The 4,955-nt window shown below is 37.2% G+C and overlaps 1 pseudogene; it reads left to right on the forward strand.

Moving 5' to 3' along the window:
- Nucleotides 1-624: 624 nt before the first annotated feature.
- On the forward strand, nucleotides 625-2,754 carry LOC149169699 (ABC transporter C family member 10 pseudogene; annotated as a pseudogene).
- The last annotated feature ends 2,201 nt before the right edge of the window (nucleotides 2,755-4,955 follow it).

Genomic DNA, 4,955 nt, shown 5'->3' on the forward strand with positions numbered 1-4,955 from the left:
TAATAGTTAAGAATATATATATATATATATATATATATATACACACATACACTGCACAATAAGACAACACATATATATATAGATAAATTGAAATTGTTTTTCAAGATTAAACACAAGACAAGATAGCCCAGGATTTGACCCATACCATGGAGAATTCCCCCCAAGTTTCCCTTGGATATATACTGGTAAATCAATATCTGATTTCCTGCTTCACAACAATAACCCACAAAGGGCATAGGACTTTTATTGTGACTTTCGAAAGCATAGTAACCAATATTATACCTTTCTTTTCAATGAGTCACACTGCCCTTTGCACATATCTATTTTTAAAAATGCTGAAATGTTTCTCTAGAGATAAAAATATTTTATCTTTAATTAAAAAACATTTCTTCTTTATATAGGAAAATGTGAAACACTGATCAATTAAGCAACCATACATACCTCTCTTGAGAATACCTTGTCTCCTTGTTTTGATGACTCTAACAGTACTTTGACAGCCTCCTCAAGCCCATTTTGCAGACGGACAGGCCCAAATCCTCCTCTACCAATTTTCCTTCCAAAGCCACCAATTATTTCCTTGACCTCATCGTAACTAAATTTTCTGCATTGAGGTGATGATAAGTGATGGCCATTTGTGTATTTTTTCAAAGGATTTCTCTCTGCAAGAACAATCGAAGAATGTTGTTACAAATATTAAAATCACTCATAAAATATGTAGACCAATAGAGAATGATCAAAAAATTCACAAATCATATATAGATACTAATAGCCCTAGCCCATTTCAATCTTCTACCAAGTACTGTTGCATTTTGGAATTAGTCCTTAAATATCATCTCACTTAAAATGTCAACTCACTATCTTTATAGGGCCTCTGAAGGAAGATCAGATATCTCAACTCCAGCTAGAGGGTTTCCGAGGAAGATCTGTTGAAGTTAAATTCCAATGTGACTCCTTTTGCCAAGGCAGGATTCTTCAGCAGGATGACATTTTGGTGGTTGAATTATCTTTTGTCCAAAGGAAAGAAGCAGCCTCTAGAAGAAGATGATTTTCCTTGTGTGTGTAGATGATCAAGTACAAAATATATATACAACATTTACAGAAGAATTGTTGAGGCGAAAAGCAGAAAAACCCATCTGCCACTCCATCAGTTTTCTGGGCTTTGGTTTGTTGTCACTGGAAAAATATGGCAAGGACTGGGTTCTATGCTTTTCTCAATGTATTTACTGTGTCTTCTGGACCACTTGTTTTGAATGCCTTTATTGGAGTTTCAGAAGTTAGACAGTCATTCAAATATGAATCATTTTTTTGGTAGGAACACTCTTTATTGCCAAGACCATAGCGTCCATATCTCAAAGGCAATGTTATTTTGGCACTAGACGGATTGGTCTGCAGATGCGCTCTTCACTTGTTGCAGCAATCCATCAGAAACAAATACAGCTGACCAATGAAGCTAGCTGCTAAACAGGTGCATACAACCGGAGAAATCATGAATTATATGGCTGTAGATGCTTATCATATTGGTGAATTTCCTTTCTGGTTTCATCAGACTTGGAAAACAGTACTCCAACTCATATTGGCTTTAAGCATCCTCTTCCATGTAATTGGATGGGCCACACTTTCAGCCTCGGTAGTTATCATCATTACCATGCTTTGTAACCCTCTAATGGGAAAGTTACAACATAAGTTTCAAACTAAACTCATGTCAGCCCAGGATCAGCGGTTAAGGGCTACCATAGAAGCACTGGTGCATATGAAAGTACTGAAATTTCATGCATGGGAGGAACGCTTCAAAGAAAGTATTGACAAGATGCACAAGGTAGAGTTCAAATGGCTATCTGTAGTTCAACTTATTAAAGCCTACAATAAGTTATTGTTTTGGTCATCTCCTGTTTTGATTTCGACTGCAACGTTTGTAACCTACTATTTTCTTAAAATTCCTCTGACTCCAAGCAACGTCTTCACGTTCATAGCCACTTTGTGCATCGTTCAAGAACCTCTTCGACTAATTCCTGATGTAATCAATGTTATTATTCAAGCCAATGTCTCATTAAGTCGTATCATCAACTTTCTTGAGGCTGCCGAATTACAGGATGGGGTGGTTGAGCGGGTAATGGTATTTCATCAGAATTCTGACCTGTCTCTTCTTATCAGTTCTACAACACTAAGTTGGGATTCCAGTTCATCAAAGCCCATATTGAGAAACATAAATATAGAGGTTAAGCATGGCCAAAAATTGGCAATTTGTGGAGAAGTTGGATCTGGAAAATCAATTCTTTTAGCTGCGATACTCGGAGAAGTACCAAAGTTGAGGGGTAGTGTGAGTATGAATTATTTATCCCCTTACCTTAACATTGTCAACCATTTAAATTGATGGATTCTCCTTCTTAACGTTTTCAACCCTGCCACTGCAGTTGCAAGTCTATGACACCGTCGCACATGTTTCTCAGACTGCATGGATTCAAACTGGAACAGTACGGAACAACATATTATTTGGACGTTCCATGGACGAGTAGAAATATCAGGAAGTTATCTTCAACTCTTCACTGGATAAAGACCTCCAAAATCTTCCCTTTGGCGATCTGACTGAAATAGGAGAAAGAGGTATCAATCTCAGCGGTGGCTAGAAGTAGCGGATAGCTTGCCCGTGCCTTATATCAAGATTCTGATATTTATCTTTTGGATGATCCTTTCAGTGTTGTTGATGCTCATACTGCTACTAGCCTGTTTATGGTTAATGTGGTGATTTTATTTTGATATAAGGGTTTTACAGTTAATATGTAGCTAGTACTAATTTGTACGTTGCACCTTTCTACAACAATGATTTGGCCTTGTACAACAAGAAAATAATAGTTAAGAATATCTATATATACACTGCACAATAAGACAACGCGCGCGCACACACACACACACACACACACACATATAGAGATAAATAGAAATTGTTTTTCAAGATTAAACACAAGACAAGATAGCTCAGGATTTGACCCATACAATGGAGAATTCCCCCCAAGTTTCCCTTGGATATATATTGGTAAATCAATATCTGATTTCCTGCTTCACAACAATAACCCACAAAGGGCATAGGATTTTTATTGTGACTTTCGAAAGCATAGTAACCAATATTATACCTTTCTTTTCAGTGAGTCACACTGCCCTTTGCACATATCTATTTTTAAAAATGCCGAAATGTTTCTCTAGAGATAAAAATATTTTATCTTTAATTAAAAAAACCTTTCTTCTTTATATAGGAAAATGTGAAACACTGATCAATTAAGCAGCCATACATACCTCTGTTGAGAATTCCTTGTCTCCTTGTTTTGATGACTCTGACAGTACTTTGACAGCCACCTCAAGCCCATTTTGCAGACGGACAGGCCCAAATCCTCCTCTGCCAATTTGCCTTCCAAAGCCACCAGTTATTTCCTTGACCTCATCGTAACTAAATTTTCTGCATTGAGGTGATGATAAGTCATGGCCCTTTGTGGATTTTTTCAAAGGATTTCTCTCTGCAAGAACAATCGAAGAATGTTGTTACAAATATTAAAATCACTCATAAAATATGTAGACCAATAGAGAATGATCAAAAGATTCACAAATCATATATATATACCAACAGCCCTAGCCCATTTCAATCTTCTACCAAGTACTGTTGCATTTTGGAATTAGTCCTTAAAATATCAACTCACTTAAAATGTCAACTCACTATCTTTATAGGGCCTCTGAAGGAAGATCAGATATCTCAACTCCAGCCAGAGGGTTTCCGAGGAAGATCTGTTGAAGTTAAATTCCAATGTGACTCCTTTTGCCAAGGCAGGATTCTTCAGCAGGATGACATTTTGGTGGTTGAATTATCTTTTGTCCAAAGGAAAGAAGCAGCCTCTAGAAGAAGATGATTTTCCTTGTGTGTGTAGATGATCAAGTAAAAAATATATATTCAACATTTACAGAAGAATTGTTGAGGCGAAAAGCTAAAAAACCCATCTACCACTCCATCAGTTTTCTGGGCTTTGGTTTGTTGTCACTGGAAAAATATGGCAAGGAATGGGTTCTATGCTTTTCTCAATGTATTTACTGTGTCTTCTAGACCACTTGTTTTGAATGCCTTTATTGGAGTTTCAGAAGTTAGAAAATCATTCAAATATGAATCATTTTTTTGGTAGGAACACTCTTTATTGCCAAGACCATAGCGTCCATAACTCAAAGGCAATGTTATTTTGGCACTAGATGAATTGGTCTGCAGATGCGCTCTTCACTTGTTGCAGCAATCCATCAGAAACAACTACAGCTGACCAATGAAGCTAGCTGCTAAACAGGTGCATACAACCGGAGAAATCATGAATTATATGGTTGTAGATGCTTATCATATTGGCGAATTTCCTTTCTGGTTTCATCAAACTTGGAAAACAGTACTCCAACTCATATTGGCTTTAAGCATCCTCTTCCATGTAATTGGATGGGCCACACTTTCAGCCTCGGTAGTTATCATCATTACCATGCTTTGTAACCCTCTAATGGGAAAGTTACAACATAAGTTTCAAATTGAACTCATGTCAGCCCAGGATCAACGGTTAAGTGCTACCATAGAAGCATTGGTGCATATGAAAGTACTGAAATTTCATGCATGGGAGGAACGATTCAAAGAAAGTATTAACAAGATGCACAAGGTAGAGTTCAAATGGCTATCTACAGTTTAACTTATTAAAGCCTACAATAAGTTATTGTTTTGGTCATCTCCTGTTTTGATTTCGACTGCAACGTTTGTAACCTACTATTTTCTTAAAATTCCTCTAACTCCAAGCAACGTCTTCACGTTCATAGCCACTTTGCGCATCGTTCAAGAACCTCTTCGACTAATTCCTGATGTAGTCAATGTGATTATTCAAGCCAATGTCTCATTAAGTTGTATCATCAACTTTCTTGAGGCTGCCGAATTACAGGATGGGGTGGTTGAGCGG

Source organism: Pinus tabuliformis, chromosome 4_2, assembly GCF_031772625.1.
Source record: "Pinus tabuliformis cultivar Carrire ecotype Pingquan chromosome 4_2, CPIR1, whole genome shotgun sequence".
Classification (NCBI taxonomy): domain Eukaryota; kingdom Viridiplantae; phylum Streptophyta; class Pinopsida; order Pinales; family Pinaceae; genus Pinus; species Pinus tabuliformis.